The sequence below is a fragment of the Euphorbia lathyris genome, chromosome 1 (genome assembly GCF_963576675.1).
Source record: "Euphorbia lathyris chromosome 1, ddEupLath1.1, whole genome shotgun sequence".
Taxonomy (NCBI): domain Eukaryota; kingdom Viridiplantae; phylum Streptophyta; class Magnoliopsida; order Malpighiales; family Euphorbiaceae; genus Euphorbia; species Euphorbia lathyris.
The window spans coordinates 36353746-36369727 of record NC_088910.1 but is presented as its reverse complement, the minus strand read 5'-3'; positions in this window follow the sequence as shown (position 1 = coordinate 36369727).

Here is a 15982-nt window from a genome sequence, read left to right as displayed (position 1 = left end):
AATGTCACTGATCAAGCACAATTGTACAATCTACTCAGTAACTAATCAATAGAATGTCAAAATAGCAATTATGGGTATCAGATTAAATATTGAGAGAATAAGAACTAACAAATCCTTTAAAAATCTTAGATGGATCAAATATTCAAATCAAGCAGAATCAATTAGGATAAAGGGAGGCATCGACTTCGGTCTCGACATCAAAGGAGTAAGATATCTCAAACCAAGCAAACACATCAAAACAACCTATAGATATCACAAACCAGTATGCACAGCAAAATATTCATCTCCATCCAAGCAAACAGAGCAAGCATCTCAAGCCAAAGACAACAGAATAGCAATCGCAACCAACCCAAAGAGAAGCCAAGTCGGAGAAAAAGAGAGAAAACAAAAGAGTTATAAACCTTAAAACTCACCCTTGCATATAGGTTTTGCACTGAATGAACCTCCTCATGAACTCGAAGGTCAGCGCAACCATCATTCTTGTTGAGAAAATTAACTATTAATTTAAAACAATTAAATAAAGAATGAATTGTTGTGAAGTCTCAATTAATGAATGACCTTTTTTTGTAATTTGTAATGATGAAAGATTGATTTTGTAATTTGTAAAATAAAAAGGAAAAAAAATATACAATGTGAAAAGATTGACCGAATTTGGTGGTCTAATTTGGACCACCAATTGGTCAATCTTTGAATGGACATTGCCAGTAAAATTATTGCTGGCAATGTCACTCTTTGGCTTAAAAAAGCCAAAGAGGAGATGAGCATTTGAATTGTGGAAAAAAAATAGAGATTGAGGAGAAATAGAATAAAAGAAAAATGTGAGGAGTTGTAGCTTGAGAGGAGGCACAATTGTGCCCTGTGAGTTTTGAGAGTTTATTTTAGAGGGTAGTCTAATTATTTTGGAAAGAGATAAAAATAGTAAAAATAATTATTTTGGATATTTTTGGAAAACACCCGAGTGCTACTATTTTTATTTTATCTCATTGTAACTCTAGAAAGTTTTAGAGAACAGCTTCTTGTAAACCTCATAAATTCAATAAAATTGTTTTATCGCTTCCGCTAAATTTTCGCAATCAAGAAACATTTCCAACAGTGGTATCAGAGCCATGGTTCAATGTTGGCGCTCACGCTGATATTAGCGTCACGCACCAAAGAATTGGGCGTGAGGAAATGGAGAAAATGAGCAAGCAGTTGAGGGAGTTTTCCTTGCTCAAGGTTAAAAAAAAAAAAAATTCTTTAATGTGGTCATTGCAAAAAGCATGGTCATGATGAGAAAGACTGCTGGCACAAGTGGAAGCCTAAATGTTTCAACTGTAAGAAGTTTAGGCACGTGCAACGGAATTGCAGGAACAAGAGAAAAGTAAGTGTCAATGTGGCAAATCATGTTGACGAAGAAGAATTTGCTTAATTTGGAGAGAAGTGCTCCAATAGTTGAAGGTTGATGAGAAGTGCATCAACAAATCGATTCGGTGAGAAGTGCTCCGAGAAGTTGTTTGCGGAGAGAAGTGCTCCGTTTACAAGGTGATGATGAGAAAGTACATCATAGATATATTAAAAAAATGAAAGTTTTAAATTAACAGTTAAGGGGAAGATTGTTGAGAAAATTAACTATTAATTTAAAACAATTAAATAAAGAATGAATTGTTGTGAAGTCTCAATTAATGATGGACTTTTTTTGTAATTTGTAGTGATGAAAGATTAATTTTGTAATTTGTAAAATAAAAAAAAATATACAATGTGAAAAGATTGACCGAATTTGGTGGTATAATTTGGACCACCAATTGGTCAATCTTTGAATGGACATTGCCAATAAAATTATTGCTGGCAATGTCACTCTTTGGCTTATAAAAGCCAAAGAGGAGATGAGCATTTGAATTGTGGAAAAAAAAAAGAGATTGGGGAGAAATAGAACAAAGAAAAATGTGAGGAGTTGTAGCTTGAGAGGAGGCACAATTGTGCCTTGTGAGTTTTAAGAGTTTATTTTAGAGGGTAATCTAATTATTTTGGGAGAGATAAAAATAGTAAAGATAATTATTTTGGGTATTTTTGGGAAACACCCGAGTGCTACTATTTTTGTTTTATCTCATTGTAACTCTACAAAGTTTCTAGAGAACACATTCTTGTAAACCTCATAAATTCAATAAAATTGTTTTATCGCTTCCGTTAAATTTTCGCAATCAAGAAAAATTCCCAACAATTCTCGGATTCATCCGATCAGACTCAAAGGGTCTGTAACGAGTCGAGAATCGTGGGAAGTATCCAGAAGAAGCCAAAAGTGGGCGAATAAGAGTGAGAATGGCCTGAAAAGAGGCCGGAATCCATGGAGCCGGTGAAAACTTACCGATCGCCCCCCTAGAGAATAGAGGAGAATGACCCCCTTTTCTTCCAATCGAAAAGCCCAGGAGAGAAAACTAGATCCTTCTAGATGAATCCCCCAATATCCAAATAAATCTCTAAATTTAAAGTTATTGTGAAATTATTTAATTATGTTACACCCTTTTAATTTATTCCCCCACTTTATTAAAAGGTGCAATTAAATCCTTTTGTGTTACAATTCAGCCCTTTTAATTTATTCTAACATTCAAATTTAGCCGCAAATCTTCTATTTCGTGTAATTAGACCTCGCTTAACACATTTTTTATCCTTTTATATTGTTTATTATTTCGACCACAAAAATTCACTATCTATAACCAATCTCGATTGTTGTAAAAATATAAAAGAATTAGTCCAAAAGATATTATCTCGGGTCTAATAGAATTAAATGATGATTTTGAAATATTATTCAAAAAATGAGATTCAAATTGATATGCAAATGTCCCTTTTTAAAAGGCTCTCTACCCAAATTCATATTTTATTTGGCGTATATACTCCAATACACACTTAAACTTAACACCTAATTAGCTCATTAGTACACTTGAAAATATTATATAACTTAATTTCAAATTATAAATAACAGTTTTGGACACGGACGTGACACCCCGGGTACAGTCTTACGAAGACAACACCAACACACAGGTGTTTAGAGGCACTAACGACTGTATTGAAGAATCCTACCTAAACTCCCTACTTGCTATTACTTCTTACAAATAGAAGGTTGCTCAATATTATAATTGGTGGGTCCACACCTGATAGTTCAAGGTCATAGATCTAGTCTTACACAACGTCGCAACATCTTAGTCTTTGCTAGGGTAAGTTATGATATAATTGGGAAGACCCTTACATCATCTCAAAAACCCTTCTAAACAGGGCCTATGATCTTTCTTCAGATAATACCCAGAATGCACAAACTCTTAGACAACATTACTAGTAATAAAATTTACCTCTTGTTTATCAATCTCATTTGTCTTCCTTATGAATTGTGCTTATTCAATAAAAAATTTCATACCAAATGGTATCAGCACCTAGTGGATACCTTTGCAAATGTAAGTGCTCGAAATGCTAAAACCTATTAATCGAATGGTATTAGGGTTCGTTTCAACACTCTGTGAACACGAGTGTTTGGACTACCAACCCATGGGAATCGATCGGTATAACAACACACGTAGTCTCAACACATATGATAATCTAAAAACACAAAAGTTTGCACATTGAATGGTGTCAACATTTGATGGATACTTTGCGAACATAAGCATTCATCATCAATGCATGCATACCAATGGAATGCACCTACATTTTGGAAACTTTTCCTCATTCTCGTACCCTAGATCAGAATCTATAATAACCCCCTAATTTATCATCATGTGATTCGTTACCCTTAAATCTCGATACTTGTTGATGTTGTGACCATTTTGCTAATGATACAAGCAAGCCTCCTCATATGGATAACCACACGATTAGGATTCAGAGGAATGGTCCTGACTAGTCCTCTAAAATAGAACTTGTGGAAGATAATACTCCTAGGATGCAAAAAGTAGTCTATATAGGCCTAGTCCCACTCTTATCAAAAGGACATGGATGTCTCCCCCTCTTATGATCCAGAATCACGTAATTAGGAGCTATATGACGGATGTGAGATCCTCGTCATATAATCAATTCTCCACCCATAGAGGAAGAAGGTACATCCCACCAACCAAGCCATTAGCCCCCTAACTTCAAGGCGTAGATCGTGAACCACGTATAGACACCGATAGGTCGGTCCACATACCATTAATCATTACTGTGAAGGGTTGGTGGAAACATTAAACACTCTAAACCTTGGGGCATCCTCCCCTACAAACATGCTCACGTTAAAGCTCCACCAAATTTTCAATAACTCAAAAAATAGGGTACTCCTAAACGACACATGTGTCCTATATTAGGAAAAACTCACCTCATCCAAGACAAGAGGAGGAACAAGATCTTTAGAGGTTAGAGGAACATTGCACATAAATAGAGGGCGAGAAATGGAGGCCTCTAAGGTGGAAAAGGACCTAACCCTAGAGGATACATACCTAAAGCACATGATTGGCCAAGACCTTTGAGTGGGTAGTATCTTGCTCATCTCCACCCTGGGAGAAGCCGAAGCATCCTCATTGGATAACTCTTCCTCATAGTTCTCATACTCCAACTCCTAAGAAATAGATACCTCCTACTATGATTCCTCATTTTAACTCTTAGCACCACCCACATATATAACTGTTGAAAATGCATTCGAAGATATTTCGCCATGTTTAAATATGGAAACAAAAAAAGTCCTTCATAGGTTATCCCTCTTATTTATAGACACAAGGATGGATGACAAAGGAAGAGAAAGAAAAAAACTATCAAACAAGTAAATGCATCAAAGTGACCACTTAACTGGTCTCATCAATAGGACTGACTCGTCGAAAAGCTAAGTCAAAAGTTACGACCGACTAGTTAAGACATAGCCATAAATACACTATCCATCTACCAATATATCCCAAGTAAAAAATGTGTCCTTCGTTTATTGGTCTGCCCCATCACAATTAAGATGTCTCCTTTCAAAAGACTATGATAGGATAAGTTTACACCTTCTTAAAATACGCTTAATGAAAAGCATAGCAAAATAAGCAAAGAATGAAAATAGGCGCACATGCATAAACACAAAATAATATATAAATCCAGGAGTAAAAAGATCATCACATTAACATAAATGAAAAAGAAGTTGTTCATACGAAAGTCGACCAAAGTCAAGACCACCCACAAATTAACGGGTAAAATAACTGCCAAATCAATCCGTTTAAATTTCTATTAGGTAATGGTAAAAGTGATTTTGTTTAGAAATGTCAGAAGTAAATTTTTACTATTTCATACATTAGAAGTAAATATACACTTTCTTAAAAAAATAGAGGCAAAGTTCAATGTTGTCTTTTTTCATTTGTAACACATTGTTGTTTAAAATATGGGGTTAAAATGTTTAGAAGATGGTTACTAAATTCAGTACAATATAGACATCTATATCTATACTATATATAATAGCGGAAGCATGGAGAAATGAGAAGAAGTGTTTTAGAGTTTTTTTGATGAGTTATCAATGTAGGAAAAAATCAAATAAAAAGATTTAATTAATTAATAATAATAGAAGGAAAATTGAAAATTCATTTGTATTTATTAATAATAAAAATTTGTCAATTGATAGCCTATTAATTAAAATAATAAAAGAAAAGAAAAGTTACAGAAAGATGAAAAAACACAAAGCGAAGAAAATCCAAAAGTCACAAATAAACCTATATATAAAGCATGATAGATAGTATTCCACCATTATGTTCATTGGACACCGAAAACCAAAGTCCTCATCAACTTTTAATTTTGATGATGTATTAGTTTTGCTTTTCATACTCTTATAATATAGTTTTATAATTTTGTTTTTTTAAACCAGTTTTATAATTTTGTTCTTACTTTAAATAATATAGTTTTATAATTTTGTTCTTACTTCATTAAGAGATTCAGATCTATTTAGAAGCGGTTTCCATTGATAAATTGTTTAGTAGCATTTTCTTCAAGAATTTAGAGAATTCAAACGTTGATATCTCTGATTGAAGAAATCTGATAGAAATAGAAGATGCGTGTACAACTAAAATCGGGAAAAGCAAAGATGTCAAAAATTATAGGAAATCGTTATGTTTCCGAAGGTAATTATTCGATTTTTTTTCATATGTAGTAGTTATTTTTTTTTTCAATTGTGTTGTTCCACACCTCTCGCTACCTTATCTATGTTTAATTTTTTATTTGCCTTTTTTTCAAAATGACTAAATAAAGATTTTGCATATTTTCATTCTTTTTTAGTATAAGTTGCTAGGTGTAATCGTTTCGATTGTTAACTTAACTAAAATTTGGATTTTTGGCTTTATATGAACTCAATTGTTAGGTTTAATTGGAGTTAGATTAATTTTCCAAATTTAGAGCCTGGTGAAGTGCACTGATTTTTTTTTTTAATTTGGGTTTATCAAACTCATATAGATTGAATTTTTTATTTTTATGCATTTTTTGTACTAAGAGATATATAGTTTCACACAATAGTTGTTTATTGAAGTTGGAGACTGTTGTCCTCAGATTAGACTCTAGCAAGTGCACTAGATACAAGTAATAAAGTGATAAGTGAGTATCGTCTCCATAGGGATTGTGATTCAAATCAATATTAGAAATCGTTGCTAAACAGTGTGTGTCACAACAGTGTCCTCTTTTATCGTTGATTGTTTGATGTAGGTTACTTAACAATTCAGGCAGACTGATGAAACAAGAAAATGAAATAACTTTGCAAAGGTTTTAGAGAATAGAACAGGCTCGACATGGCCGAACACGGTGTGCTACGTCTTACAACATGGCCGAACACGGTGTGCTACGTCTTACAACATGGCCGAACACGGTGTGCTACGTCTTACAACATTCCATGAATACAAGACAATGCCAATGAAGCCAAAGTTTCAGTTTGAAGTGAGTTTGAGTCAACTTTCGTGTGTTCTCAAACTCCTAAGATTTACTAGCACCTTTAGCGTCCTAAAGATACGTTCTTTCTAGCATTAAGAACAAAACGGCATTTCTCGTTGAGAAAACCATTGACACAACCCTCTAACTTGTCAGCTTCGAAGTTGGGAGATCAATAGAGATATCGGTGAAGATGAAAGCAGTGTCCTATCATTCATCTAACACATACATAAATGCCTAAGCATAAAAGTTAAATCCTCATTGACCACAACATTGGCAAATACTAAATATTCATTAAAACATTGTAACACTTACATCACCGGGTCGGCCAGGCCGTGCCCGTTCAAAATGGACTACTCACTCATATCGAGCAGTGAGAAGTCGATGGTTCTTGATACAGCTTGAGACTCCATGGGAGCTCTCTTCTTTCTTCTATTCTCCTTGTCTCAAGAAATTACTAAAAATCCCCCCTTTTTCAAACTTTTCTCTGCTTCACCTACTTAAAGGGAAAGACAGAGGCCAAAATCGGTACAACTTTCGTACCCTTTCTACAAAATAAGTCAACTACCAACTATGACTAAAATAAACTAAAAAGATTAAATTTTGATTAACCCTTGAACACTCAAGGGGGTGATATTTCAAGTCATCTTGCTTCTTTAGGCAATCCCATCGCCACACACTTTCACCTGCCGCTCTGCCACTTTCTCTGCCACTGCCACCACGATCTGTCGCTGTCTGTCATTGGATAATCTGGCGTTTGACCGCTGGATACAAGTAAGGCTCCACTCCTCTTGGCTTTAGCAAAACAAGCTGTTTCCAGCGAGTTTGGCATTTATCTTTGCTTATCTGCACAAGGACAGTAATTAGCCCTTATTTCTTACCAAATGACATAATAAAACACCGAAATTTCCTTATAAATACTATGTTAAACTTAGTCAATTTCATGCCTAACAGAGACATATTGAAGAAAATAATTAAAGAGGTATTGAAACATTATACTTACAATGAAATTTATTTCAATTATAAATCATATTTTGTCATGATTACCATTCTAAGTTTTTTCTCATTTTTAGTGATGGATTCCATATCTATATTATATTATATATAATAGTAGAAATTAATAAGGAGAGTTTTAGGGGCATTTTTGATGAGTTGTCAAAATAGTAATAAAGAAAAATTAAAAATATTGTATCTAATCTAATTTATATTTAATAGATATAATAAAATAACTTATAAAATATCATTACGGTTAAATGGCAGCCTCCTCCGGGTGATTGGATCAAGGCTAACATTGATGCGTCTGTTCTGTTAGGTTGCGCCGGGTGTGGTATTGTTTTCAAAAACTCTGAAGGATGCCCATCGAGATCATATGATTTTCCCTTGGACTGTTCTCTTATTCATATGGCTGAACTACAAGCGGCTATCTTTGCGGATTCGGTGGCACGATCACGAGGGTGGCCTTGTCTTTGGATCGAAAGCGATTCATCATATGTGGTGCATCTCTCTCATTCTAGGTCCCAATTGATCCCCTGGACTATGCGTTCCGATTGGCAATAAGGGTGTTTGGATTATATGCTACATTTGCAAGTTGTTGTTGTAGTACTTAGTAGGAGCTGAGTAGACGAATAGAGGACGTACTCTTGCATACTCACTGCCTTGTAAAGGGTTTGTGCTCTACCTTGAAAGAGCTCAGTATTGGATTGAAAATCCCAGGAGGAACTGGGGACTGGACGTAGGCAGAGAGGCCGAACCAGGATAAGTCGTGCTGAGTAACTTCTAAACTCTTTCTCTCAATATATATATATATATATATATATATATATATATATATATATATATATATGCATGTGTTTCTTGTTGCATTTACTCAGCTTATAAATTGTTAAAAATGAAACTTAGTAAATCTGAGTGCTAAGTTGGAAGCTGACCTTTCAAGTGTCAATTCCCAACTCTCAAGTCAAGCAGTCTTAGTCAGCATAGAACTAAAACTGTCTGACTAATCAATCTGCCGTGCTGACCAACACGCTGAGTTATCAAACTTTTAAAATAACATTAAGTCAGCATAATTAAAAGCAAAAAAAGTTACATTAGTTCCTAACCCCCCCTTGGAACTAATTACTAGGGACCAACAAGTGGTATCAGAGCCTAAGCTCACTACTCAAAGATCTAACAATCTTGAGCTGATCCCTAAAAATGGGTGAGAATAGCACTCGTTTCCTCCCAGGAAACCAAACAACACAGATACTCCCTGAGGGATTATCAATCACTAGACCTCCCCTATTCTTTGGGTCAAATTATACATTCTGGAAGAATAGGATGAAGAACTTTATACAAGCCACGAACATGAGTGCATGGCTTGCAATTGTTCAAGGTCCACATGTGCCATACAAAACTGTTAACAATGAGAAAATTGTTAAAAGTGAAGCTGAGTGGACAGAGGATGACCTCAGAAAATTACAAAATAATGCTTCGGCTATCAATATGCTTCACTGTGCTCTAGATGCTGCAGAATACAATAAGATTTCAGGTTGTGAGTCAGCACAGGAGATCTGGAAAAAGCTGGAAGTAACTTATGAAGGCACCAGCAAGGTCAAGGAATCCAAAGTGAACCAACACATGCGATTGTATGAGCTATTCGAGATGACTGACAATGAGGACATCTCAGCAATGAATGCCAGGTTCACCAACATAATAAATGAGCTTAAAAGACTCGGTAAGAATTTCACTGAAGAAGAACAAGTGAAGAAGATCTTACGAAGTCTTCCCAAAAGCTGGCAAGCCAAGAAGACAGCTGTAGAGGAAGCTCAGGACCTGACCACATACAAATATGATGAGCTGATCGGTTCCTTGCTGACCCATGAAATCTCCATGAAAAACTTTGAAGCTAAAGAAAAATCTGAGGACAAGAAACATAAATCACTAGTGATGAAAGCTGATTCCACAGAAGCTGAGTCAACTGATGATGAGGAAATGGCCATGTTTACTAGAAAAATGAAAAAGCTGTTCAGAAGAAGTGAAAGAAATAGTAAGCGGCCATACAAGAGAGGAGACAGATATAAAGCTGAGTCCAGTGACACCAGACACAAAAAGGACAGCTCCAAGCCCGTCACATGTTATGAGTGCCATCAAACTGGGCATATTAAGTCAAGCTGTCCTAATCTGAAGAAAGATAAGAATGGAAGCAAAAAGGCAATAGTGGCCACGTGGAGTGACAGTGATGAGTCGACATCATCTGAAGCTGAGCAAAATGAAACAGCCAACATATCTTTCATGGCAGATGATGGAGCTGACCAATCTCAATCTGAGCAAGCTGACCTCTCTGGAGATTCTGAACAGGAGGAAAACAACAATGAGGTAACATCTTTACTTTTGCTTAGAAATGAAATGGTAAATGCCCTGAGTGACTTATATACACTAACTAAGAAGTGTAACAAAAAGATTAAGGCACTCAACAGGCGCTGTGACGAGATTGAGGAGGTCAAGCTGAGTGACCTCCGATATCTCCTCCAGGACAACTCAGATTTACATACCAACATGAAAATCTTACATAAGTTTGTCACGGAGGTTCAAACTGAGTGAAAGAAACTTAGAAAGGATGTCACAACTTTACAGAACCAAATAAAAGGTTCAACAAAGAATAAACCCCATGCTGAGTACTCAGGTACTGGTCAGCATAAACAGTTTACTCAATGTAGCTGTTGTGGGAAGAAAGGACACACAAAAGCTGTGTGCTGGCATAACAAACAGACTGTCCAATGTGACTTCTGTGGTAAGAAAGGTCATACTACCAAGGTATGCTGGCATGCTCAGCACAACAATGCTGACCACACTCAACATCACCCTCAAAGGGTAACTATGTGTGGTTTTTGTGGTAAAAGTGGCCATACTACAAAAGTATGTCGTCACAAGTTAAAATATGACTTTGCACCTGTTTACACTAACAAGAAAGGACCCAAAAAGAATTGGGTACCTAAAAACGAATAGTTTAAAATGCAGGTCAGCTTGACATGCGTGGAGAAATCAAAACTCTGGTATATAGACAGCGCATGCTCAAGACACATGACAGGTGATGAAACTCAGTTCATCACACTAGAGCTTAAACGAGGAGGTAGTGTAAGCTTTGGAGACAACAAGAAGGGCAAGATAGTTGGCTCAGGAACTATGGGAGGTAACCCTAAAATTGAGTCAGTCTCCTTAGTTAAAGGTCTCAAATATAATCTTCTAAGCGTAGCTCAGCTTTGCAAGAGTGGAAGGAAGGTCATATTTGATGATACTAAGTGTCAAATACTCGAGGGAAAAACAAATGATTTAATTTTAACAGCCCCTCGTGTAGAAAATGTTTACATGTTGAGTTTGGAAAAAGAATTTTCAAAAAGTATATGCTTAGTGTCAAAAGAGGACAACTCCTGGCTATGGCATAGGAGACTTGGGCATGTCAGCATGGACCTCCTTGCCAAACTAACTAGAAAGCAATTAGTTGAGGGATTACCCAAACTAAAGTACGAAAAAGATCAACTCTGTAATGCTTGTCAGCAAGGTAAACAAACCAAAAAGTCTTTTCATAGCAAAAAGGTTGTCTCAACCAAAAGACCATTGGAATTACTACATTTGGATCTTTTCGGACCTATCCAGCCACTCAGCATGGGAGGTAAGAAATTTTCCTTAGTTATTGTGGATGATTTCTCTAGGTATACTTGGGTCATCTTGCTGAGTAGCAAAGATGAAACATTTGAGATGTTTACTACATTAGTCAAAAAGCTTGAAAATGACAAAGACCTAAGAGTAGCTCACATTAGAAGTGATAATGGTGGAGAATTCAAAAACCAATTGTTTGATGAATTCTGTGAAACTAATGGTATTGACCACAATTTCTCTGCCCCTAGAACTCCTCAACAGAATGGAGTTGTTGAAAGGAAGAATAGGACAATAGTAGAAATTGTTAGGACAATGCTGAGTGAAAATAGGCTTCCAAAGTATTTTTGGGGAGAAGCTGTCAATACAGCATGTTACATATTGAATAGGGCCTTGGTAAGACCCATATTAAAGAAAACTCCTTATGAACTTTGGAAAGGACGAAAGCCCAATATTGGATACTTTCGTGCCTTTGGGTGTAAATGTTTTATACTCAACACTAAGGATAATCTGGCAAAGTTTGATGCCAAAGCTGACGAAGCGATCTTTTTGGGATACTCAACAAACAGTAAAGCATATAGAATTTATAATAAAAGGACCCAGGTTGTAGAAGAGTCAGTCCATGTAGATTTCGATGAAACTGACCCTGCAGGAAGAACAACTCAACACATAGAGGAAGAACCCAACTCAGCTTCTGCTGACCAGAATGGACATGCTGAGTCACTAGCACAAGAACTGACCAAAGGTAAAATCGAAACTGAAATTACCTTTGCTGACCAATCTGTCCCTGCAGAGATTGTAGAAACACCTGTTCCAAACAACTCAACATTACCCAAGGAGATAAAAATTCCAAGAGGACATTCAGAAAAATCCATCCTGGATGATGCCAACAACAAAGTAATGACTAGAGACCAGCTTAGTAAATTCCTTAGCAATGTTGCTTTCGTATCAGTTCATGAACCAAAGAACTTTGCTGATGCTGAGCATGATGAGTATTGGATCAATGCCATGCAAGAGGAGCTTGACCAATTCACGAGAAATGAGGTATGGGATTTAGTACCTAAACCGAGGAATCAAAAATCCATAGGAACTAAGTGGGTTTTTAGAAACAAACTAGATGAGCATGGAAATGTAATTAGGAACAAAGCTCGACTTGTAGCCCAAGGCTATAGTCAGCAAGAGGGCATTGATTATGGTGAAACCTTTGCACCAGCTGCTAGGTTAGAAGCTATACGTATATTGTGTGCATATGCTAGTTTCATGAACTTTAAATGGTATCAACTGGATGTTAAAAGTGCATTTCTTAATGGTTTTTGATAGGGGTCAAAAACCCCTATCTTTGGGTACGGTTTTAGGACGGGTTTTAGAGTTATTTGGTTAATAAGCGAGCAATTCTCGCATCTAAATGCTTTTGTGTGAGTTAGTTAGGAATTGGAAACGTTCTATTTACTTTTCGTCGTTTAGGCTCGTTTTATGATCAATTTAGGCAAATACGGCCGAAATAGAATGCATAATAGAATTCCGTTATCTTTTGAAGCTAATTGATCCGTCAAAAGTCGCACCAAACGAAGCGTTTGCTCAAAATAAGCGATTGACGGATCAATTTGGCTTTTGGACTAATGTTTTCCGGAGTTTTTATGCGTGTGCAGGTGTAAGTTCGGACGAAAAAGGGCACGAAACTCATCAAGCTTGAATCGAGCACGCTTCGGGCGAAAACGCTCGGCGAGCAGGGCCCCAGGGCCATTTCTGCTCGCCGAGCAGGCCACCAGGCGCCTGCTCGGCGAGCAGGGGGCTGCTCGGCGCGAGCAGCCCTGCTCGCCGAGCAGGGACCAATTCCGTCCCCACGAAGCCACGTTCGGCCCCACGTCTTCCTACACCAATAAGGACACGAAAATAGGTCAAAACGAGGCCCGAGACGCGTCTATAAATAGGATTTTTCCATTGTAATTTAGTTATCTTTTTCCTTTGTAATTTACTTAGCTTTTCACCTTGAGAAATCCTCTCCACCTCCTCCATATCCTTCAAACCTCCATTGAAGACACCTCCGAAGCTCCATTCATCGAGGATTACTCAAGCTTCATCCTTAAGTCCTAGAAAGACGCCTGCATTGGTAGACAGGTTCCCTGAAAGGGATTTTTCTTCTTTTACATTCTGTCTAGCCTCTGATACATGCTATGAATTCTAGGTTTATTGTAACTTCGTGACAATGTTTCCATCTTTGATATATATTATAGTTCTTGTTTATTCAATTGTTTTGATGTTTTAATCTTTGTCTTACGCTTTGTCTGATTGGTTTAACTCATTCGATAATCCCAAAATTAGGTTGGCACATATTGCGAGCTGAATCTGACCTAGTCAGTGCCTATAGGATTGACAACCCTATAGAAGATTAAGCCCAAATTACTGAGCCTTAGAGCTAGTTTCGGCCTTACAAGGGAATCACGAACTAGGGACTTTAGGAGGATAGGTCGGGTTAATCGCCTTGGACACAAGTGACTTAGTTTCAATTCAATTGTTTAAACATTCTATTTTCATTATCATCGTATCCCTTCATGTTCATTCGGTTAATTGCATTGGTAAAAGATCAATTAGGGGTAGAGTAACTTAGTTAGGCGTAGAATAACTTAGCTAGAATTAGATAACTTAGTCAGAATTAGATAACTTAGCTAGGATTAGTATAATTCAACCTAGGAGTAGATTAATATAAACAAACCAACTCAAAACCGCCTAAGCCTAGATAACATCCGAGATCGAGTAGCTCGGTACTTGCAGCAATAAATCCTGTGGACGATAACCTGGACTTAAACCAGAAATTTATTACTTGATAACGACGGGGTACACTTATCCCTTAGTGAGGTTTCCTAGAAACCGCATCAAGTTTTTGGCGCCGTTGCCGGGGAAAGTAGATTAAATCTATAAATACTCGACAACCGCCAATAATCAAGTTTTTGGCGCCGTTGCCGGGGATTTATTTCTTCTGCAATATCGAACCAAAGGTCGACTTGTTAGTTTAGGCATTCATTGTGAATATCCTTTGTTAATATCATATATACTTGTTTATAATCATGATTCTTTTTATTACATATCTATACCGTTTATACTTGTTTATATACACATATTTATATATACTCATTTATGATAACCATCCTTGTTAATACTTACGCTTGTTTATATTCGTTTGTACGAACATATAGTTATTAATTTCATCTATACATGTCTGTATGTGTTTATTTATACTGTTCTTATACTTGTACAAAACTGTATGATTTGTATGATTTCCCTTCAGCTTTCATTTATTTCTGTATTTATCTTTTCTCAGCGTATGCCTACGAGATCAGCGAAAATACCGGTTGTCCCTCTTAACCCTGAACTTGAACGTACTCTTCGCAGGAGCAAGCAGATCGGAAAGCTGAAGCAAGACGAGATCATCGAGCCTATCAAGCCTATCAAGATGACTGACAATGAACGGAACAATGAGCGGAACCCTGAGAACACCGGACCAGAAAACGACACTCGTCTGATGAGTGAGATCCTGGCACCGCACCGACATCAGCATCTATCAGGCATTGCTGCTCCAAACATTCCGGCAAACACATACGAAATCAAGTCTGGTATAATTCACTTGATCCAACAGACCGGACTGTTTGGAGGAGAAGCACACGAGAGCCCGAATGATCATCTGGATCGCTTCCTAATGTGCGCAGACACTGCAAGGACTAATGGGGTCCCCCAAGATGCTGCTAGACTGAAACTGTTCCCGTTCTCTCTGACGGGGCAAGCTTTGGAATGGCTGAGAACACTGGAGCCCGGTTCAATCACGACATGGGCAGGGTTGGAGAAGGAATTCTTGTCCTACTACTTCCCTCCCTCGAAGACAGTAATGCTCAAGGGTGAGATCACATCCTTCCACCAACCCGAGCATGAGGCGCTCCACACATCTTGGACTCGATTCAGGAAAATGCTGCGCATGTGCCCTCATCATGACATACCCAAGCATCAGTTAGTGAGCGTCTTCTATCACGGACTAACACCCACCAATAGAGCCATTGATGACTCCGCGGCGGGTGGAGATTTGTTTAGAAAGACAGCAACAGAGGCATATGACATGATTAACGAGCTAGCCAGGAAGAGTGTACAGTGGCAAGAACAGAAGCTCGCCGGCCCCACAAGGCAGCGGGTATTTGCTGTGGAAGAACAGGAACAGAATCCGGTTGTTGCGGATTTGAGTAGGAAAATGGACGTACTGTTGGCTACGCTCAGCCGACCTCCCACCTGCGTGCACTGTGGCGGCGACCACGATGGAAAGGATTGTCAAGCAGGTAGCCCTTTCGCTGGAGATGGGGTGGAGATGGTCAACTATGTTGGGGGGCAGCCGAGATACAATCAGAACTATAACAACTCCAACTCCAACCCCAACAACTACAACTCCTACAACAACAACAACAATGGCAACTACAGGAGGCCTCAGCACCCGAACCTCTCTTAC